At 41.1% G+C, this 24540-nt stretch overlaps 1 protein-coding gene across 1 annotated transcript in view; it reads right to left on the bottom strand.

Moving 5' to 3' along the window:
- Positions 1-17711, bottom strand: part of PAK2 (p21 (RAC1) activated kinase 2) — a 118035-nt gene extending 100324 nt beyond the window's left edge. Inside the window, exon 1 of the mRNA XM_066240780.1 lies at positions 17405-17711. The gene's annotated coding sequence lies outside the window, so the exon portion shown is untranslated. The remainder of the gene's footprint in view (positions 1-17404) is intronic.
- Between the last annotated feature and the right edge of the window lie 6829 nt (positions 17712-24540).

Below are 24540 nucleotides of genomic sequence, written 5' to 3'. Positions count from 1 at the left end.
TACTTCATCAATCTTTGACTCCCGGCACACAGTACAGAACTTGGCACACACATAGGCTCAACAAATGCTTAGTAAAATGAACTAAGACTAGGCATATAAATAAAGTTATAAAAACAGACATCAATGGGGAATATCATTTTTAAAAGATAACTTAAAAAATGAAAAAAAAAAAAGATAATTTAGGGTGCTCTCCCTCCCAGGAACATGCCCAAGCCTTTCCCTCTCAGGCGTGCACCTCCTCAACTCTAAGGGTCCCCATGAGACTTGCAACCAGGGGAGCAATGGGCAGCGGCAGCGTGTCACAGGCTAGCCCCCTGAGCCAGTCTCCAAGACCCCCGTTCTCTGACTTCCCAGTGAGCCAGAGCCAGAGCCTAGCCCCACCTAGGCTCTCTCCTGCTGCTTCTTTTATCCTAGGCCCCTGATGAGGAACCTGTTTATAAAAACCGCCCACTTTTGCAGTGCTGGTCAACCTGGTCCCTCCCGCCCACTAGTGGGCATTCCAGCTTTCATGGTGGGCAGTAGCAGAGCAACCAAACGGCGCTTCGATTGGCCCACCATGAAAACTGGACAGTCCACTAGTGGGTGGGAGGGACCAGGTTGACCAGCACTGCAAAAGTGGGTAGTTTTTAGAAAAAGGTTCACCATCAGGGTCCTAAGCTCTTCCTTGTTTCACTGTCCCCAGCTTTAAGAAACATATTCTTAAATTAAAAAAAAGTTAACTTATAAGACACAGATCTTTCTCAAATCTTTGTAATTACATCAGTGGTGTGGAAAAAAACACACACAAGAAACAACACCCAGTATCAAATTAAGATATTTGGGGAAAATAGAGTGCTATCATGCAGACAGGCCAACACAATGAGAATTTGTTCTTAACGTTATCTTTAAATTATTTCTTTAGTGTTGTTTACGAACATACCCTTCCATAAACTGTGTTATACAATATGGGTTGCCATGCTAGCCTCACACGGCTACTTAAATTTAAATTAATTAAAATGAAACAAAAATAAAATTCAGTTTGTGTGTCATGCCAGTTATATAATAAGGACTTAGTGGCCACATACTGGACAGCACTGTTCTAAACCTTTCTACAAATTATCAAACAGATAGTGCTTATTCCTAAATCAAAGATTGCCACTGAAAGATTAAAAAACTAAACTTAATACTGAAGTTTGGTTTTTTTCCTCAAATTAGTCAAAAACAGGAGCTCAAACAATTGATTTCTGTACCAACTTGGTTACAAGACTGACAATTCAATAGGTGCTAGTCTGAAGTGAGTAGCAAAAGGATAGTTCTCTGAAAAGGAGCCTAATGTTATATATTCTATTTACTGTATTTCCCCATGTATAAGATGCACCTTAATTTTGGGGCCAGAATTTTGGGGACAAAATGTATCACATAAAGTTATTGAACTCAAGTTTTATTCATCATAAAATTCATACAACTCATCACTGTCAAAACTCCCATCCATTAGCTTGTCCTCATCTGTGTCTGATGACGAGTCACTGTCTTCAACAAAAGCAAAAACAAGCGCAGAAAAAGCGGGAAATGCAAGTAAAAAATCTACAACCACTGTATAAGACACACCCAGTTTTTAGACCCCAAATTTTGGGGGGGAAAGGTGCGCCTCATACATAGGGAAATATGGTATATGAACCCAGTAGTAGGCTAGCACTGAAGAATTTTGTTTTAATCCTCTAGAATTACTATAGAATTTTTAAAGTGTAACCTCCAAAGAACAGAGCAACTGTCTTTCTCTTTCATAAGGAGATAAAGTCTTTCACTTTCATAAAAATCCTGTAGTCTCTGACACCTGGGGATGATTAGTCCCTACACCTCAACAAGGGAAGATTCAGCTTGCAATTTATTATTTCCCCAGATGAAATCTGCTAGAACTGTTCCTAAGAGGAAGCAGTCATAGGAAACCCTTTGAGCAAAGGAGAGAAAAGCATGAGGGACTCTAAGATACAACATTCCAACAGTGTGATGACAACAAAAAATCCTTTCCAAACGATGTCTAGTGTTATCTATTTGACAAACGTTTCAAAAATTATGTAAATAAATTTCATATAAACAGCAACAATAGAAAGTCCCCCAAAAGGGTCCTGTGGTGGCGCAGTGGATAAAACATTGGCCTGGAACCCTGAGGTCACCGGTTTGAAACCCTGGGCTTGCCTAGTCAGGGCACATATAGGAGCTGTTGCTTCTCGCTCCCCCCCCTTCTCTCTCTCTCTCTCTTTCCTCTCTAAAATGAATAAATAAAATCTTAAAAAGAAAGTTCCTCAAAATGCTAGTTTATATTATTTAGCATTATTATATCTCAAAGCCATTTCCCCCTCTGTAAACAAAGATAAAAAAGCAGCAGCAAGCACCATCATAAAAAGCTTTTTCTCCTTACTATATCCACTACCTAGCACTATTTTATCAAGTGATTAACACTGGGTCTCTTTATAGGTAAAATAAAGCTGAGTGCTTTTCCCTTGTTTCTAGAATGTAAACAATATAAAAAATATTTATATTCTAATTTTGATAAAATGAACAAGTACTGTTTTTGTAAGGAGAAAAAGCGACTGTCATCTTCAATTAAAAAGAAACTCACTCCCCTGACCTGTGGTGGGACAGTGGACAGAGTGTCAACCTGAAATCCTGAGGTCACCAGTTCAAAACCCCAGGCTTGCCCGGTCAAGGCACAAACGAGAAGTAGCTACTACAAGTTGATGCTTCCCACTCCTCCTCACGACCCCTCTCTAAAATCAATAAATGAAATCTAAAAGAAAGAAAGAAACCTACTCATCTTACAAGAGCTCTTTCAGATATCACTAATACCATTCCCATTGATTTAGTGTCTCTTAATTCCAAATTCATCCATTCAGCCTCCTCTGAGAATGGATCTTTTGCCAGCTAGCATGATGTTCAACTTTATCAGCAGAGGGCGCAGGAGAGACACTGGAGAAGTACTGCTTCCTGGTTCTAGGATGTCTGCCTCCCAGCACCCCGGCACCCCAGCACAAAGCTTCTATAATACATGGCAAGGTGCCCAGCAGACACGGGCTTCCCCCAACTCTTTTCACGGGACGTTTTGTAGTACCGCTTTGTAAACAGCTTTCCCTGGTACTTTAGAGGACAGATATTCAGAACGGGTCTGCCAACATAGTATCACAATGACCCATCTACCATTTAATGATCTATAAACCATGCTCTCTCCAACAAGTTCCAGATCTCAGCTCAGAAGAGGGATGGCTCTTCCCTGTGTGCTCTATCTCAGCCCTGGGTATACAGCGGCTCTATTTTTGCTGTTCCTATGTCTCAGAGAGTGCTATTTACTTCTTACTAGCTAATTCCTCATTATTCCATTTTCCTATTAGAGTCAATAATTCTTTCCATGTTCAAATCACTGTGTGGTTTCTTTCCTGATTGGACCCAGAGTGATACAGTCCCTTCCATTAATTAATATGACACATACTTCCTTAACTTCAATCAGTGGGTTCTAACTTGACTTCTCTTTCTACAAGATTATAAACTCCTGGCTGGAAGAAATACTTTTCATACTTCTCTGTACCTGACACCGACATAATGATGTTAACAGAGAGCCACCAACAAATGTTTAAACACACACACCAAATGATTCATATTCTATATACCTTCATTAATTTAAGGCCACTATAAACAAGTAACACATTTTCTAATAACCCACTTTATTTCAGAATTTTCACCACAAAAAGCATAAATAATTAGGATAGCATAAGAACGCATTTCTCACCTGGTGTATGGTGGCGCAGTGGATTAAGCATTGACCTGGAATGCTGAGGTGGCAGGTTCAAAGCCCTGGGCTTGACTGGTCAAGGCATATACAACAAGCCAGTAATGAACTAAAGTGAAGCAACTATGAGTTGATACTTCTCACTCCCCACCCCTTATCCTCTTTCTGTAAAATCAATAAATAAAATCTTAAAAAAAAAAATAAGTGCAGTTCTCAGTGTCCTGAGGATCAGCTAGCATGCTTAGACCTAGAGACCTTATAAAAGACCTTGTAAGACAAGAGATAATGAATTGCTCATGCTCACAGACTGTTCAAGGCTACAGGGTCATACTGGGGCTGAACACGAACGATGCTTATTTTTGCCCAGATATAAACGAGGTAAGAAATTATGCTCAGAACAAGGATGAAATTTATTTCCAAACAAATAAAATAATTATGTTGGAGTGACATGGTTGAAAGTATAAGAGACTTTATGGTAAGTCTCTACTCTGCTTCTAAAAAACCTAGCAGAAAGTCCCCTTCTACCAGCACAATATCATCAATACTCAGCTTATCTCCTATGAGGAAAACTGGGAGAGGTTCAGACGCTACCCTCATTGGCCCCAAATCCAATTTGTGTTGTTAGCTTCTGGTCAAACAGTACTGCCTCCAGCTTTTCCCAATAAAATATAACTAGCTTGTGTAAGATCCACATCAAGTAGTACTTGTTTTCATCAAGCCTCAAAACCAGCTCTCTGTGGAATTAACTGATAGCAAATTAGAACTGGGAGCCATACCTGGAAGTGCAGAAAATACAAGCATCAAGCTGAGTTCAAACATGGCAAGAGTTGCATTATTTTTCAAACACCTTTACATAATATAAAGCAGAACCCCTGAAAGTGTGGTATGTGAACTACTTATTACCTGTACTCAATGAAATACAAAAATTGAGATAAAGCATTTAGAAACTCTTAGAGCAATCTGACAGGATAATTTGCGGTTGACTCTAACAACAAATGGGGCTTGTTATTTTGTATGTCTGTTTTTTCTTTCATTTCTATTTTATGGCATTTTACAAATGTTATTAGTTCATTACAGACAGTTTCTGAGAGGCAGTGATTTAAAGATTTAAAGCACTCCATTCTTAACATAGTGAACTGTCCTAAAGGAGCTAGATATTACATTTCTCCAAAAATACACAAATAGCCAATAAGCACATGAAAAGAAATTCAATAGGATTATCAATCATGGAAACGTAAATTAAAACCACAATGATATACTACTTCATACCCACTAGGATGGCTATAATCTAAAGACAGAATATAAGTTTAGCAAGGACATGAAGAAATCAGAATTCTCACACACTGTTGGTGGGTTTGCAAAAGGGTACGTAGCTTTGGAACTCTCAGCTCCTTCTCAAAACCTTTTAAAAGGTTTTTGAGCCTCCTTAAAAACCTTTTAAGGGCCTGACCGGGTGGTGGCACAGTGGATAGAGCGTCGGACTGGGATGCATAGGACCCAGGTTCGAGACCCCGAGGTCGCCAGCTTGAGCGCAGGCTCATCTGGCTTGAGCAAAAAGCCCACCAGCTTGAACCCAAGGTCACTGGCTCCAGCAAGGGGTCACTCGGTCTGCTGAAGGCCCACGGTCAAGGCACATACGAGAAAGCAATCAATGAACAACTAAGGTGTTGCAACGTGCAATGAAAAACTAATGATTGATGCTTCTCATCTCTCTCCGTTCCTGTCTGTCTGTCCCTGTCTATCCCTCTCTCTGACTCTCTGTCTCTGTAAAAAATAAAAAAAATAAAAAAAAAAAAAAAACCTTTTAAGGGTTATATGACTCAGCAACTCCACTCCTATGTATATACCCAAAAGAAATGAAAGAAGTACACACAGAAACCTATACACAAATGTTCACAGAAGCACTATTCTTAACAAACAAAAAATGAAAGGGAGCATTTGAGATCTTGCTCCCTAGCATACATCATCAATTTGGCTCAAAGAAACATAAAAAAATTCTAAAAAAGGGAAGGAAGGAAGGAAGGAAGGAAGGAAGGAAGGAAGGAAGGAAGGAAGGAAGGAAGGGAGGGAAGGAAAGAGAGAGAGAGAGAGAAAAGAAAGGAAGGGAGAAGGGAGAAGGGAAGGGAGAAGGGAAGGGAAAAGAAAAAAAAAAAAAAAAGAAAAAAGAAAAATGAAAAGAAAAAGAAAAGAAAGCAAGGAACCTAAATTTCCATCAGCCAATGAATAGACAAATAAAATGTGGTATATTCACACAACAGAATATTATTTGAGACACTGGCCAGTTGGCTCAGTGGTAGAGTGTTGGCTCTGCATGTGGATATCCCAGGTTCAGTTCCTGACCAGGACACAGGGCATACAGAAGAAGTGATCATCTGGTTCTCCAACCCTCCTCCTCCTTTCTCTCTCTTCTCCTCCCACAGCCATGGCTGGATTGTTTCGAGCACACTGGCCCCAGGCTCTAGGGATGGTTCTGTGAAGCCTCTACCCCAGGTGCTAAAAATAGCTTATTTGGGAGTGTGGCCCAGATGGGCAGAGCACCAGCCCCAGACAGGAACTGCTGAGTGGATCCTGGTCCAGAAGCATGTGGAAGTCTGTCTCTCTATCTCCCCTCCTCTCACTTAGGGGGGGGGGGGGAAGAATATTATTTAACCATAAAAAAGAATGAAGTATTCATACATACTAAAATATGGGTGGAACCTTGGAAATACTGTGCTAAGTGAAAAACAAAAACAGTCACAAAAGACCACATATTATATAAATCCACTTATAGAATTCATTTCTTGTCCAGAATCAAATATAGAGACAGAAAATGGGGTGAGGAGGCACAGTTTGGGGCCAAATGAGTGACTGGTATTGGGCACAAGACTTATCTTTGGGGTAATGCAAATATTCTGGAATTAAACAGTGCTGATGGCTACATAATCTCATAAATATGATTTTAAAAACACTTAAAAATCTTTTTCTTTTTTTGCATTTTTCTGAAGCTGGAAACGGGGGGGGGGGGGGGGGGGGGGGGAGACAGTCAGACTCCCGCATGCGCCCGACTGGGATCCACCCTGGTGGGCGACGCTCTGCCCACCAGAGGGCGTTGCTCTGCCGCAACCAGAGCCACTCCAGCACCTGGGGCAGAGGCCAAGGAGCCATCCCCAGCGCCAGGGCCATCCCTGCTCCAATGGAGCCCTGGCTGAGGGAGGGGAGAGATAGAGAGGAAGGAGGCGGGGGATGGAGAAGCAAATGGGTGCCTCTCCTATGTGCCCTGGCCGGGAATCGAACCCAGGTCCCCCGCACGCCAACCCGCCAGGGCCCTTAAAAATCTTTTTTTTTTTATATATATAATTCTGTTTTTTCTTTTTAATTTTTTTTAATTCATTTTTAGAGAAGAGAGAGAGAGGGTGAGAGAGAGAGACAGAGAGAGAGAAGGGGGAGGAGCTGGAAGCATCAACTCCCATATGTGCCTTGACCAGGCAAGCCCAGGGTTTTGAACCGGCAACCTCAGCATTTCCAGGTCGACGCTTTATCCACTGCGCCACCACAGGTCAGACTTAAAAATCTTTTAAGGGTAAATTTTATCATATACAGTATGAATTAAATCTCATTTTTTTTAATTTAAAGAAAAGAAAGAAACCATGGTGGAGCAGGTATAGACACAGAGAGCCTGACGCAGGACCTGGCTGGTTGGTTCAGTGGATAGAGCATTGACCAGCATGCAGACATCCCGGGTTCAATTCCTTGTCAGGGCACATATGAGAAGTGAGCATCTGCTTCTCTTCCCCTCCCTCTCTCCCTTCTCTCTCTCTTCCCCTCTCATAGCCAGTGGCTCAGTTGATTTGAGCATCAGCCCCAGGGAAACCCCTAGGTTGGTGGCTTGAGTGTGGGCTCACCAGCAGGGTATGGGATCATGGACATGACCCCATGGTCACTGGCCTAAGCAAGGGGTCCCTGGCTCAGCTGGAGCCCCCGGTCAAGGGACATATGAGAAGGCAATCAATGAGCAACTAAGGCACAGCCATAACTTGATGCTTCTCATCTCTCTCTCTTCCTGTCTTTCAAAAAAAAAAAAATCATGTTTCTTTCTCACCCTTATCATAATATCCAATTTCCAAAACTATCCATGCTTCCCAAAACTGCTTTCTCAAAACTTTTAAGTCACCAACTTATGTCTTATTGTTATTTACTTTCCCCAAATCCATGTAGTGCCTCCCAGTCCACTCTTCCCACTGCATGGAGCAACCTTAAAACACATAAACTTTATCACTTCAGCTCTTAAAATAAAGCCAAGATAAAGTATTCTCATGACCAGGCCCCTAACTTTTCAGACACATCTCTTCATAGCCTTTCCCTCTACAGCAGTGGTAGTCAACCTGGTCCCTACCACCCACTAGTGGGTGTTCCAGCTTTCATGGTGGGCGGTAGCGAAGCAACCAAAGTATAAATAAAAAGATAGATTTAACTATATTAAGTTGTTTTATAAAGATTTATTCTGCCAAACTTAGTGAAAATCCAACATAAAGTACTTGGTAAGTAATTATTATTATATGCTTTAACTTGCTGTAACTCTGCTTTATACATTTTATAAAGTAAAGTTACTTCCCTACTTTATAAATCACCATTACTGTGGAACCGGTGGGCGGTTAGAAAATTCTACTACTGACAGAGATACAAAAGTGGGCAGTAGGTATAAAAAGGTTGACTACTCCTGCTCTACAGGCTTTAACTTTTATCCATTCTTTGTTTGTTTGTTTGTTTATTTATTTTTATTCAGTGAGAGGGGAGGCAGAGTCAGACTCCCACATGCACCCCGGCCAGGATCCAGCTGGCAAGCCCAGCAGGGAGTGATGCTCTGCCCATCTGGGGCGTTGCTCCACTGCTTAGCAACCCAGCTTTTCTTAGTGCCTGAAGCAGAGGCCATGGAGCCATCCTCAGCACCTGGAGCCAACTGGCTCTAATCGAGTTGTGGCTGCAGGAGTGGGGGAGAGAGAGAGACAGAGAGAGAGAGAGAAGCAAAATGGGGAGAAGCAGATGGGCGCTTCTGTGTACCCTAACTGGGAATCGAACCCAGGACATCCACACGCCAGACTGATGCTCTACCACTGAGCCAACTGGCTAGTGCCTTATCCATTCTTTTATTTTCTGTAAATAGCTATCTCAGGTCTTCACATAGGATCTTCCTGGAAGGGTTTCTGTTCGGTGACCAATGATTCCATTTGTCTGGGACTGAGAGTTTTCCTGGGAAACAGGGATTGAGTGGGTCACTCTTTCTGTCCACCATCTCCACCTTTTTTTTCCCACAGAGACAGAGAGTGAGTCAGAGAGAGATATAGACAGGGACGGACAGACAGACATGAACGGAGAGAGATGAGAAGCAACAATCATTAGTTTTTCATTGTGCGTTGCAACACCTTAGTTGTTCATTGATTGCTTTCTCATATGTGCCTTGACCGTGGGCCTTCAGCAGACCAAGTAACCCCTTGCTGGAGCCAGCGACCTTGGGTTCAAGCTGGTGGGCTTTTGCTCAAACCAGATGAGCCCACGCTCAAGCTGGCGACCTCGGGGTCTTGAACCTGGGTCCTCTGCATCCCAGTCTGACGCTCTATCCACTGCGCCACCACCTGGTCAGGCCACCATCTCCACCTTTAAAACTCTAAATAATGTGCTCGCTTCGGCAGCATATATACTAAAAAAAAAAAACAACTCTAAGTATTGGTCTATATACCACTTTCTCAGGAAACTTTCTCTGACACCTCTTCACTCTCAACCCATGCACATTAGTTTATTCTCTTCTGCCTTTGCTTTAATCACAGTGAATTTGCTTTTTTAATGTCTTCTATGTTATAAACTCCATAAGCCTCTAATAATAATAATATTAATAATTTTTACCCTGGCCAGATAAATCAGTTAGTTAGAATGTCCACCCAATGCTCAGAGGTTGCTGGTTTGATCCCCAGTCAGAGCATATACAAAAACAGATAGATGTACCTGTCTCTCTCTCTCCTTTCCCCTCCCTCTGAAGTTAATAAATTAAAATAAATAAATAAATTTGCCCTGGCTAGATAGCTCAGTTGATTAGAACATTGTCCCAAAGCACAGACGTTGCCAACTCAATCCTTAGTCAGGATACATACAGGAGTAGATCAATGTTCCTGTCTCTCTCTCCCTCTCTCCCTTCCTCTCTCTTTCTCTTTCTCTCTCAAATCAATACAGTAAACATTAAATAAAAAAGAAGCCTGACCTGTGGTGGCGCAGTGGATAAAGCGTCGACCTGGAAATGCTGAGGTCGCCGGTTCGAAACCCTGGGCTTGCCTGGTCAAGGCACATATGGGAGTTGATGCTTCCAGCTCCTCCCCACCTTCTCTCTCTGTCTCTCTCTCCTCTCTGTCTCCCTCTCTCCCTTTCTCTCTCCTCTCTAAAATGAATAAAGAAAATTAAAAAAAAAAAAAAAAAAAAAGAATTTAATCATTTTAAAAAAGAACTCAAGGAGAACAAATGAAAACTTTCAAGATGTAATGTTATGTAAAAAACTCAAGACTGTAAATTATACAGAATGACTCCAATTTTATAAAATTAAACTATGTATACACATATACATAAAAAAACTATTAGCAGATAACATACCAAAAAATATCAACAATAGCTATCCATAGGTAATAACATGACTATTTATTTATTTAGTATTTTTCTGAAGCTGGAAACGGGGAGAGACAGTCAGACAGACTCCCGCATGCGCCCGACCGGGATCCACCCAGCATGCCCACCAGGGGCGACGCTCTGCCACAACCAGAGCCACTCTAGCGCCTGGGGCAGAGGCCAAGGAGCCATCCCCAGCGCCCGGGCCATCTTTGCTCCAATGGAGCCTTGGCTGCGGGAGGGGAAGAGAGAGACAGAGAGGAAGGGGGGGGGGTGGAGAAGCAAATGGGCGCTTCTCCTAATAACATGACTATTTAAAAAAACTTTATTCTCTATTTAATCAGCAAGGCAGAAAAATTTACAACAGATACTTTATAAAACATCTAGCTATATTTCTACTATTGTATCTGCCAATGTAACTTATTAATAATTTGCTCTTTAGAGCACCTAAAATTGTGTAAATGCTTTACCTCATTTCTTGTTGAGCAAGTGTCTGTTATATAACAATTTTGCTTCATTCACAAGCCTATAAATGACTAAATCTCAAAATTAAAAGGAATAGGCCCTGACCAGGTAGTTCTGCTGGTTGGAGCACAACCAACTGAACCACAACAATCAAGACTGTGGGTTCAAACCTTGCTCAGGACACATAAAAGAGTCAACCAGTGAATGCATGAATGAATGGAAAAACAAATTGATGTTTCTCTCTCTCTCTAGCTCCCCCCTTCTCTCTCTAAAATCAGTAATTTAAAAAATTAAATAGAAATTAATTTTAAAAGCGAATGTTACATCTTAACAATACACCTTGCTCTTATGAAATAAATGCAAAATAAAACCTTCTATCTTTACAAAAGCTATTAAAAATTTACACGAAAATATATTACCAATGTAATAGCTTGATCAGGAAGACATGAATGCAGATTAAAAGTACCCTGTATAGGCCCTGGCCGGTTGGCTCAGCGGTAGAGCGTTGGCCTAGCGTGCGGAGGACCCGGGTTCGATTCCCGGCCAGGGCACACAGGAGAAGCGCCCATTTGCTTCTCCACCCCTCCGCCGCGCTTTCCTCTCTGTCTCTCTCGTCCCCTCCCGCAGCCAAGGCTCCATTGGAGCAAAGATGGCCCGGGCGCTGGGGATGGCTCTGTGGCCTCTGCCCCAGGCGCTAGAGTGGCTCTGGTCGCAACATGGCGACGCCCAGGATGGGCAGAGCATCGCCCCCTGGTGGGCAGAGCGTCGCCCCCTGGTGGGCAGAGCTTCGCCCCTGGTGGGCGTGCCTGGTGGATCCCGGTCGGGCGCATGCGGAAGTCTGTCTGACTGTCTCTCCCTGTTTCCAGCTTCAGAAAAATGACAGCGCTCATTCAGCTTGAGCGTGGGATCATAGACATAACCTCACAGTTGCTGGCTTGAGTCCCTGGTTGCTGGCTTGAGCAAGGGGTCACTTGCTCTGCTGGAGCTCCCCCCCCCCCAGGTCAAGGCACATATGAGGAAGCAATCAATGAACAACTAAGGTACTAGAATGAAGAACTGGTGCTTCTCATCTCTCTCCCTTCCTGTCTGTTCCTGTCTGTCTCTCACTCAAAAAGAAAAAAAAAAGTGCCCTGTATACATACACATATATGTAAATTACTTTTAACCAACACTAGAGTTCTTCTTGCACCTCTGTCTTACCTCAGTTGGCAAAAATTGAGAAATAACTCATTTCCAGATGAGTAACTCATGTTTTCAGCATATTGCAAATAAAGGTTATAGGTTAACGTGTTAAGAAAATTATATAAGAACAGTAATAATATATAAATCATAGTGGAGGTCAGGAAAGACTTCCAAAAGAAGTCTTTCCTTCAAAGGCTGAGATTTGAAGGACAAGGATCAATGAAGTAGGTAACAAGAGATTATCAAAAAGAGGAATGTTTTTCCTTTTCAGGTGTGATGCTTACAATAAAACCATTACAACGTTACTTTTGGAATCCCTATAATGCAACTAATTTTCACATCAACCTTAAACTCCTAAAAACATGTTTATACCTGTATTTTATTTCAGTAGCCAAATTATTTTATACTTTGAAAACTCTTAACTTGCTCTCACAACTAACAAAAAAAGTCCAGAAGGATTAAGATTAAAATACAACAAGCATTAAGAATGTAAGACAACCTGACTGGTGGTGGCAGAGTGGATAAAGCATTGATCTGGGATGCTAAGGAACCAGGTTTGAACCCCCCCCCCCCACCGTCAAGGCACATATGAGAAAGAAATCAATGAACAACTAAAGTGCCACAATTATGAGTTGATGCTTCTCTTCTCTCTTCCTTTCCTGTCTCCTTCTTGCTAAAAAAAAGAAAAGAAACAAATGGTACAAGACAATATAGAAATATTTTTGATAAAGGTGAAAAGAGGAAGATCTTAAACAGAAGGTAAAGATTAATATCTATTATGTATAAAGAGCGTCTACAATTCAATAAGAAAGTATAAAGTATAGACTAGTTTGGCCTTTCAGGAAGGCAACTTGGCATCTACTGAAACTTGAAATGTACATTTAATAATTGTTTTTATGGAAAAACTTGCATACATATGCACATACACAAAGATATAAGGAGTTCATTAAGGCTTCAGTTTAAGTTGCTCAAAATTGAAACTAACATAAATGCCCATGAGTAATTAAAGTTACAACTATATAACAAAACAAATACCTCATAACTGTTGAAAGATGAGCTACAACTATTTGTATTGACATGGAAAAGAATATATAATAATTTTTAATCTCAAACGATTAAGGTAAAAACTACACATAGTACTTATTTTTAACTGCATAAATAAAACAAAATTATTAACAGTGGGTGCCTCTAAGGAATGGGACTAGAGAGTGAGGAAAGACTAATCTTCATTTTTTACTCTAATTGACTTGCTTGAACCTTTTATAATAAGCATGTTCTCCTTTTGAAATTTAATTTATAAAATAAGAAAAAAAAAAACTAGTCTGTTACGATCGTTATCCTTGAGGGCTGAGAATAAAGTGATTTTTATCTTGTTCCTTAATAATTCTCACTACTTTCCAAATTTCCTATGAGAAATACGCATATTTTTTAAATCTGAGAAGCCTGTATTATTTAAAAAAAAAAAAAGCCTGACCTGTGGTGGCGCAGTGGATAAAGCATCAACCTACAACACTAAGGTTGCCAGTTCGAAACCCTGGGCTTGCCTGGTCAAGGCACATATGAGAGTTGATGCTTCCTGATCCTTCCCCCTTCTCTCTCTTTCTCTCCTCTCTAAAATAAATAAATTAAAAAACAAAACAAAAAACCCTGTATTTTACTTCAGTAGTGAAAGCCCTGTATCTTACTTCAGTAGTGAAAGTAATTGTTTTCCCTGAAAAATAATTTTTAATTTAACAGTATGGTCTCAGAAACTTGGTCCTGAGATTCCAACCTCTTTTAGAAAGCAGTCTTAAATATAAGTTTGGAAACAGATCATTTGCTGTACAAGCAATTAAATGTAAAACTTACTTTAGAATGGAATATTAACTGTTTATTAAGCACTTAGCAATGCATTTGCTAAGTACTTTAGGTAAGCACGTTATCTCATTGCTCTCAACAGCCCTACAAATTTGTATTCTATTGTTATTATTATTCCCATTTTACAGACTAAAAAATCAGATCTTGAAAAGAATGCCTATCTTGGCCAGGATTCACAGCTCCTAACCACCTGGGATACACGGAATAAGAGAGTACTAATAATGTACCTCAGAGATAATAAGCTAGAACTCAAATCCTGCATGAGTGTTTAGATTGACTAATTTTAAACAGGTTAGTGTTCCTGAAATGAATAAGTAGTGAAACTCAATTCTGATCACAGAAGAAAACAATCAGTGTTTATTCAAGGTAATAGGAGCTATTTTTTTCTTCTTTGTGCTTCTACTAAGGTACAAGGATACAAACTGGAACTCAGATTTAAAATGTGTCAGATGTGTCAGTAGCCTACCTAACACCTTCCCTCTTATTAATCTGAAATTAGTTAGCCCTCTAACTAACTGGCAGTAGGGTTTTGAAAACAAACTGATCAGAACCCTGAAGGCTTAAACAGGCCCAGTTTCCACTTTCCATCAAAAGTATAAAATGTCGGCCTGATCAGGCGGTGGCGCAGTGGATAGAGCGTCAGACTGGGAAGTAGAGGACCCGGGTTCGCGACCTCGAGGTCGCCAGCTTGAGTGCGGGCTCATCTGGTTTGAAGAAAAGCCCACCAGCTTGAACCCAAGGTCGCTGGCTCCAGCAAGGGTTTACTCCATCTGCTGAAGGCCCACGGTCAAGGCACATATGAGAAAGCAATCAGTGAACTAAGGTGTTGCAACACGCAATGAAAAACTAATGATTGATGCTTCTCACCTCTCTCGGTTTCTGTCTGTCTGTCCCTGTCTATCCCTCTCTCTGACTCACCCTCTGTCTCTGTAATAAATAAATAAAAAAAATAAAAATAAAAGAACCACAAAAGTATAAAATTTCGAAAGCCAAAAGAAACGTTATACTCGAACATCAGAATGATCCAGCCATTTTCAACCCTTTTCATCACATGACACGTATAAAGTAATTAGTAAAATTTTACAGCAAACCAAAAAATATATTTTTGCCGATCTGAAAAAAATAGGTAATGATTCATTCCCACTGGACAGCTATTGTGTTGGCTGTTGGCATTTCTTTACTTGACAGTCTAACAGAAAAGAGGTCAGGCCTGACCTGTGGTGGCGCAGTGGATAAAGCGTCAACCTGGAAATGCTGAGGTCACCGGTTCGAAACTCTGGGCTTGCCTGGTCAAGGCACATATGGGAGTTGATGCTTCCAGCTCCTCCCCCCTTCTCTCTCTCTGTCTCTCTCTCCTCTCTAAAAATGAATAAATAAAATAAAATAAAAATTAAAAAAAAAAGAAAAGAGGTCAGTGCTCCTGAGTCAGGTACTGCATGTTTTAAAAATTCACCAGTCAAAAATCGCTGGAATAATCAATATTAACAGATTAAACATAAGAAGGATTTAACAGTACCTACTTATTTTATCCTTAGCAATTTGAACAAGTGCTCTCTTTTTTAAAAAGTATAATTGAAAGTTTATCCTTAGCTACCTGAATTAGTTCTAAGTTTTCTCTTTTAAAAAGTATAATTGAAAAAGAAATATACACCACTGTTACCATGTCTATTTGGAAACTGGCCTATCGCAAACATCAGAGAAACATAGGGACCACTATTCATTTGTTTAGTAGATATACTCCAACTACAAACTTACTGTAACCTTATGAATTTGGTATTAAATGTCACGAAGTCCAGAAGAATAACTCTTTCTTTGAATAATTGGTAAACCAAGAATCATGGCCCTAAGGGAAGTGGAATACCTAGGAGCTCTTCCTTAGTAAAAGTATCTGCTTACAGAAAGAAGGAGAGAAGCTGATATCACAGGCTGTTTTACACTTCAACATTCTATACCTTAACCCCTTAGGCCAACAAGATCTCCCATTAAGTTGAGGACAACTGACACTACCAAATGATGACAGTACTGAAGCTCAGTACTAGGTCATAACTAACAATGAACTATTTAGTGAAAACACAAAACTCACTGAATTTAGGTTGTGTTTCACCAAAACCCGAAAGTGGGTTTAAAATATCTTACAGGTCAAAAGCATTTTCAGGTTCACTTTTCAGTGTAAATCAGTGTTTTTTGTAAATCAGATTTACAAGCCAAGCTAAGGATGAAAGAAATGCCTTAAAATCAATACCCTACATAGGAAAATATGAACAAAGTTTTTCATTTCTTTTTCATATATATGTATATAAAATATACAAAAGTCAGCATGAGTGTGTTATACAAATGCCACAGAGCATCTGGCAAAGTTGACAAGTTCTAACCTGCTTTAAAAATTACTATTCACTGCCTTCACACCAACCTAACTTCATTTAATACTATTTTTTTAGATAACCCTACACACACACACACAAAAAAACAAAAACCAGAGCAAATTCTTGTACAATTCGATATCCTGCCCACTTAGAAGAGCGGAAGAGTCGAACAGAGCAGGGGAAAAAACGTGACGTGCACAACCTTGATCCAAAACACAGCTCGTCGTAGTCTAATTTTAGGCCTAACCATTTTAATTGTCTTTTTACAGTTTAAAAAGAAAACTATAGATCACTTCTAAAGTAGAACTGAAATAACTATGCATTATTTATGGAGGAAACAAATCCCGCTCACACCAGAATCCCATTAAAATTAAATTATAAGAAAGAGTACAACCCCACAGCAACTGACAATGGCAATTACCTTTCATACTTCAGTTCTTGGATGAACTTTATCTTTAAAGTCCACCGAGGAATTTGTGGGAACTGAGGGTGCGTGTGTGCCTGTGTGTGTGTGCTGTTTTATAAAGAAAGCCAAACATGGTTAAAATCCAATCTTCACCTAAATTACCTAAAGAAGCAAATATTCACCTCTTGGCTGAAGATCAAACAAAAATCACAAGAAGATCCGAAAGTCCTGTTCTTTAAGTGGAGGCCCTCAAACCCTCGGAAAATTATAAGTTTTTACGAATGCTAAGTATGGAAAAGATTAGATTTTATTTTAGAAAGAGGAAAAGGTCTCAAGACAATATGCCTGAGCAATAAAACAGGGATGAACAGAGGGGTAGCTGTGAAGGGCTGGGACTCAGTAAGACGGGAATAACTCAAGAATAAATCCCGAGACGTCCGGTGGAACACTAGGTAAACGGAGAAAAGGACGAGGCAGAAACGCGAGGGAAAGGAGACCGGGAGAGGGCAGAGCCCGGGGCGCGACACAGGGCAGGGTAGGGCTGGGTCCAGGAAGAGTCGGACCTCACCGGCCCAGCCAGCTTCCCACTTCGGGCTCAAGCGAGAAAACAGCCCCAGGGAGCAGACAATGAGCCACCGCCCCAGGCACGCAGGTGGCCGCGGCCCCGGGCCGCCAGCGCCCGGCAGGCCGCGGAGAAAGGAGGAATTGGAGCGACAGCCCCGCGTCCCGGCCTGTCTGCACACTTACCCCTGGCGTGGAAAGGTCCCCGCCCAGCGAGGCGCCTCCGTCCGAGCTGCCGGCGGGCCGCGGAGCCGCCCCGGGCAGGCGTGCGGCGCGGGGCGGGGAGGACACGGAAGGGGGAGCGGGACGGGAAGAGGAGCCGCGGTATCGCAGCCGCTGCTGTCGCTAGGCCGGGCGGCAGCGGAGCCCCACGGACGCCAGAAGGGGAGGGCAGGGAGACTTCGGCAATGGCGACGGCCCGGGCTGGAGGGGAAGCGGAACAACCGCCGCCGCTGCGCGTGGCCACAACTCTGGGGGAGGGCGACGGCGGGGAGTGCGGAGGGGCGGGTCCCGGGGCGGGTCCCGGGGCGGGTCCGGCCCAAAGCCTGGAACTTCTTGGGGCGGAGACGGGCACCGCCTCCCAGTGGGCGGGTTCCCGTGGGGGCTCCTGGGAGTTGTAGTTGGAGATATGTACAGCTTCTCTTTTTCGGGGTGGGAGTGGGAGTGGGGTGGGGATGCATTCTATTGAGACAGCCAGACCTTCGTTTAATTAACATGTTCTCCAGTCAGTTCCGTGGCAACCAAAGATGCTGACAGACGACAGCTATCACATGAACCTGCTCCAGGACATTTGTTTCTGGGAATTCATTCATTATCCATTTTGCTTTTTGCCTACAGACTCTACTATAGTTTGTTGCTAAATTAACTCCTACCTCCTTGTAAATTAAGGCCTCCATGTTTTATCCTCGGAGGAGTTATCAATGTATTTACTAATGCTACAAATATTTGAGTGTCTAATATGTACCAGAGAGTATTAAGGCATTAGGGATATAAAGGTAATCAGGAGTCACTTTGCCTTTGTAAAACTTATATATATGAACACATGGTAATTAAAATAGTGATATGTGGACATGAGGAAAAACTGGGAAGATTACTTTGGAAAGCTTGACCAGAGAAGGCATCTTTAAGGAGGTGACATTTAAGCTAAGAACAGAAAGAGAGACATGAGAAGCAGCCAGAAAAAAGCATTCCAAGCAGAAGGAGAAAGGAAAAGGCTTGCTAAGTTCAGTTAAGAAGGCCTGTCTAGCTGAAACTTAGGGCAAGAAGGGTAGTGTAATATGAAAACACTAGAATAAACAAGATTTAGGTCAGGAAGGATCTTGAATGCCATAGTAATGAGTTTGGACTTTATTCCAAGAAGCTATTAAATTTAAGCAGGGATTTGATGTTATTTGATTACACTCTGAGATCACTAGATTGCTATGTAGAGAATGGAGTACAGAGATGCAATAGAAGAAAAATGAACTGCTACAAGGTAGAGAGCAGTGGAAATAGAGAAAGGTAGCCAGATTATGCTATCTATAATATAGAGCAAAAAACTCAATTGATGTGGACAGTACAAGAGAAAGGAATCAAAAAGCAATAGAGCACACTATTAGAAAACCTTAAAAACAAGCCCATTATTAAACACAGAGAAATGTTGGATAAACTAGAACATCCTTTCAAAGGCATAACTCACCTTTCAAGAAAAAAGATACCTCTGATAGTCTTCTAAACACTACATTCAACCCAAAGAGGAAGCAAGAAACCAGAATAGTAAGCAGTGTGGTAAAGCCATGGTGGTGTAGACAGGGAATCTACTTATCTCAGAAATCCCTATGGTCCTACTGGCTACAAAGGAGAGAGAAGACCAAAGACAAGGCCATTGGCCCGTACAAGGAGTTAGGACTGTAATCCTGAATAAGGCTAAGAAACTCAAAGAGCTACTCCCTCCAAAAACAGACTGGAAAAAAAATCCTTTTACCAGCCCAGGTATACAAGTAGACATTGGGTAAGGAAGGGATAAAAGCTTCCCTTTAGAATTCATAACCACAGGTCTGGCCTGTGGTCGCACAGTGGATAAAGCATAGACCTGGAATGCTGAGGTCAACAGTTCAAAACCCTGGGGTTTCCCAGTCAAGGCACACATAGGAAGCAACTACTATAAGTTGATTCTTCCTGTTTTTCCCCTTCTCTCTCTCTCCCTAAAATAAATAAATAAATAAATAAATAAATAAATAAATAAATAAATATCTGTGTGTGTGTGTGTATGGAAATTACTGAGAGTAGCCTAAAGAAAAAAGAAACATAAAAAAAGATGAAGTGACACAGGTATAGATTTTATTTGCATGAGCCTAATAAAAACTCCAGGAGAGAGAAAGAAGAAAACAAAAAAGGCAATATATGAAAATAGTTAAGGATCTTCTAGAATTTACTAAAAACAAGAACCTTCAGATTCAGAGAGCAAAATGAATACAACCAGGATAAGTAAAAAAAGTCATTTTAAACATGTACCAAAGGTAAAGCAACCAGAAAGAAAAGGGAGTATTATTTTTGAAAGACCAAGACCAGAAGTGGAGAGGGAGAATGGGAGGAGAGAGATTAGAAACATCAACTCGTAGTTGCTTCACTTTAGTTGTTCATTGATTGCTTTTCATACATGCCATGATGGGGTGGGGTGGGGAGCAAGTGACCCCCTTGCTTAAGCCAGTGACCCTTTGCTCAAGCTGGCGATCTCCGGGTTTCAAACCTGGGACCTCAGCATCCTAGGCAGGCACTCTATCCACGGCACCACCACCAGTCAGGCAATGAAAAAATATTTTCAAAGTACCAAGAAAAAATAACCAAGTAGAGAAATGTACACTCAGCTAAATCATCAGTCATGAGTGAAAATAAAATAAAGACATCATCAAATAAAAACAGATATGTTACCCAAAACAGTCACTTATTAAAGGAACTCCTTAACATATACCTCAGGAGGAAACTGATTCCAGGAGTAAGGTCTGAGATGCAAAAAGTCAGGTAGATATAGCTAAACCTACCATCCTATCACTGATTAGGACAATGCTGAACAGCATACTTAGTCTATACTATTTCATTGTCTTCCAGCCTACCAAACCTTCCTACATTCTATAACCTGCCAATAGCATATTTTGTGAGTTTGGGGAATAATACAGATAAATGTCAGTCACCTCACTCTTAATTTCTCTATCTCCATATCATATCATTGAAAATGATCAAAACACATATATAGATGAATAGCTTGAAATGAGTACCTGACTAGAATAATCCTTAAACTCATTATATTCTGAAATAATTAGAGCTGTAATAGAGCTTTCCAGTTCCCAAACATATAAGTACCATCCTCCATGAGAAACAGTTAAAATATCTAAGTTCCTGGTAGAGTGGCTGACACACACACACACACACACACACACACACACATCTCTGTCCCCCCTAACTTTTGGTTGAGGTATCCTGTCTCATGTTATTTTCACCCAAAAGAACATAACACAATACTTTAGGAAAAATAAACCATAAAAGTGAAAGAAATACCAGAACACAATAACCAAGAGTCCTGGCCAATGCAATGAATAGAGCTCTGTCCCTCAGCGCTAAGGTCACTGGTTGGAGCCTGAGGTCGCCAGCGCAATCCCAGGGTTGCCTGCTCAATCCTACAGTCACAGGCTTGATCCCAAAGGTGCTGGTTCAAGCCCGGGTCAGGGCTTGGCCCTCAATCTAAGGGCAATGGCTGAAGCCCCAATGAAGGCACATATGAGAAGCAATCAATGGCACAATTAAGTGGAACAAGTTGGTGCTTCTCTCTCTCCCTCCCACTTCCTCCCTCTCCCTCCCTCTCTTTCTCAAAAAACTCACAAAAAACGAGAACAGTGCCCATTTTCTTGGCCTTAGAGCAAAAAGACCATATACAGGATTACAAAACTGATTTTTAAAAACTAAAGTACTTATTCAGTTTTAAAATACCCAAAGAAGATAATATAGAGTTCAAAGACAGATATGTTTTGTTATATCAAAAGTGATATCACGCCTGACCTGTGGTGGCACAATGGATAAAGCTTTGACCGAATGTTGAGGTTGCTGGTTTGAAACCCAGGCTTACTTGATCAGTGCACATACGAGAAGCAACTACTACGAGTTGATGCTTCCCACTCATCCTCCCTCCCTTTCTCTCTCCCTCTCTCTCCTCTCTATAAAATCAATAAATAAAATATTTTTAAAAAATGACATCATGGCTTGGCTGGAGGTAACTCAGTTGGTTACAGCATCATCCTGATACACAAAGGTTACAGGTTCCACCCCAGTTCAGGACACATACAAGAATCAACCAATGAATGCATAAATAAGTGGAACAAATTGATGTTTCTCTCTCTTCCTTCCTCCCTTTATAAAATCAATAAATTAAAATTTTTTAAAGAAATAGAAAAATTAATATATTTTTAAAAAGTGATGTCATCTGCAACCAATTACTAGGCATGAATGATCTATTCAAAGTATTCTTCACTCACACTCACATTTTATTTTTTTGAGAGAGGCAGAGAGAGAGAGAGGAACATTGAGCTGCTCCTGTATGTGCCCTGGCCGGGGAATGAAACCAGCAATCTTCATGCTCTGGGATAACGCTCCAACCAACCGAGTTACCCAGCCAGGGCTCAACTTTTATTGATTTTTAGAAAGACAGAAGAGAGGACAGGAGAGAGGGGGTGGGGGAAGAGAAGCATTTGTTGTTCCACTTAGTCGTGCATTCCCTGGTTGCTTCCCGTGTACCCTAACTGGATCGAACCTGCAACCTGTTGTTTCCTGCAACCTGTTGTTTCTGGACAATGCTCTTAACAAACTGAGATAACCGGCGAGGGCCCATATTCACATTTTTATACTTCTGAATACCTGTATAAATGAGTGAATGACTAAAACATGTAACAAGCCACAATCTCGAATATTACCTTGAAAACGTGTTTCCTGATGACACTTGGCTCTGACATGCAAAAGAAAAGACATACACACACACTTAAGAGGTTAACAGTACCATGTTAACCATACCTCTCTAACCATATTCTAAAACATCTGTTGTTACTGAATTTTAACTGACACATAATCTATTTCAATGCCTCTATGTTAATTCCATTGTGAAAGAAATGTTTGTAACACAAGAAATTCTTTATTATAAGAAAACTAATAAAACTAGACTCGGTCAAAATTTTTCTGCTTTATGGCATTGGGTTGCCTTTTCCAATACTTAAGTTCTCAAACAAAGAAATGTTATCCCTAGTCAAGTCATATATATAAAATTATAAAAGATGTATTCCCATAAAAACACCAGAATGTTTTAGGAAATTAAGCAGTTACAGCATATAAAAATGTTTATCAGCCTGACCAGGCAGTGGCGCAGTGGTTAGAATATCAGGCTGGGATGCAGAGGACCCAGGTTCGAGACCCCGAGGTCGCCAGCTTGAGCGTGGGCTCATCTGGTTTGAGCAAAGCTCACCAGCTTGGACCCAAGGTCACTGGCTTGAGCAAGGGGTTACTCGGTCTGCTGAAGGCCCGAGGTCAAGGCACATAAGAGAAAGCAATCAATGAACAACTAAAGTGCCACAACAAAAAACTGATTGATGCTTTTCATCTCTCTCCTTTTCTGTCTGTCTGTCCCTGTCTATCCCTCTCTCTGACTCTCTCTGTAAAAAAAAAAAAAATGTATATCACATCCCTTTACTCTATTTAAATGCAAAATACCTTGGTTCATCAGCTTCTGTTTTGGAACATGCTTGCCCTGATTGAAGAGCATACTTGCCCTTTAATGTTTTAATTAGCTTATGACACTTACTTTATTATCTATTTTCCCCAAGAAAAACAATAAATCAAGACTTCTTTTTTTTTTTAAATGTTTATTTTATTGATTTGAGAGAGAAAAAGAAAGTCAGGAAAATCAATTTGCCCGTGTATGTGCCTTGACCAGGGATTGAACTGGCAACCTCTGCGCTTCGGGATGATGCACTAACCAACTGAGCTATTCAGCCAGGGCAATCAAGACTTTTTAAAAAATCAACAATGTTATTTTTAATACAGATATGGTACATAGTGTTTAAGTACAACAGGACAGAGATTCCAGTTAAATAAAATTAAAAACTTTTATTTTCCCCCATATAAAATTACTAAATTAATGTCTCAAAGAAAATATAACATGCCGAGGGCCCTGGCCGGTTGGCTCAGCGGTAGAGCGTCGGCCTAGCGTGCGGAGGACCCGGGTTTGATTCCCGGCCAGGGCACACAGGAGAAGCGCCCATTTGCTTCTCCACCCCTCCGCCGCGCTTTCCTCTCTGTCTCTCTCTTCCCCTCCCGCAGCCAGGGCTCCACTGGAGCAAAGATGGCCCGGGCGCTGGGGATGGCTCTGTGGCCTCTGCCTCAGGCGCTAGAGTGGCTCTGGTCGCAACATGGCAACGCCCAGGATGGGCAGAGCATCGCCCCTGGTGGGCGTGCCGGGTGGATCCTGGTCGGGCGCATGCGGGAGTCTGTCTGACTGTCTCTCCCTGTTTCCAAGCTTCAGAAAAATGAAAAAAAAAAAAAAAAGAAAAAAAAAAAAAAAAGAAAATATAACATGCTGAAAGATTTAAATCACACTATTATTCACCATAGGATTTTATGATTTACCAATTACATACTCCACCACATTGGTAAAAGGATAAACTTTTTTTTTCTTTTTTTATAAATAAATTTTTATTAATTTTAATAGGGTGACATCAATAAATCAGGGTATATATTTTCAAAGAAAACATGTCCAGGTTATCTTGTCATTCAATTCTGTTGCATACCCATCACCCAAAGTCAGATTGTCCTCTGTCACCTTCTGTCTAGTTTTCTTTGTGCCCTTCCCCTTCTCCCTCCCCCTCTCCCTCCTTCCCTTCCCCCCTCCCCCCGTAACCACCACACTCTTGTCCATGTCTCTTAGTCTCGTTTTTATGTCCCACCAATGTATGGAATCCTGCAGTTCTTGTTTTTTTCTGATTTACTTATTTCACTCCGTAAAATGTTATCAAGATCCCACCATTTTGTTGTAAGTGATCCGATGTCATCATTTCTTATGCCTGAATATTATACCATGGTGTATATGTGCCACATCTTCTTTATCCAGTCTTCTATTTTTTTTACAGTGATTAAAGCCTTTAAGCAAACTCTTGGCCAATACAGCAAGAATCCATAAAAGAGTAGTGTCCTTAACATGTTACCAAGTCTAAGTTGGCCCCAACACCATGCCAAATCCTGAAAGGATGAACTTTTAAAAACAGTTTATAAACCTAAGAGCAAAGACTGTATGCATCTCCATACTGCAC

Source organism: Saccopteryx bilineata, chromosome 8, assembly GCF_036850765.1.
Source record: "Saccopteryx bilineata isolate mSacBil1 chromosome 8, mSacBil1_pri_phased_curated, whole genome shotgun sequence".
Lineage (NCBI taxonomy): Eukaryota > Metazoa > Chordata > Mammalia > Chiroptera > Emballonuridae > Saccopteryx > Saccopteryx bilineata.
Note: the sequence above shows the minus strand (reverse complement) of the source record. Positions and strands in the feature narration are given on the sequence as shown.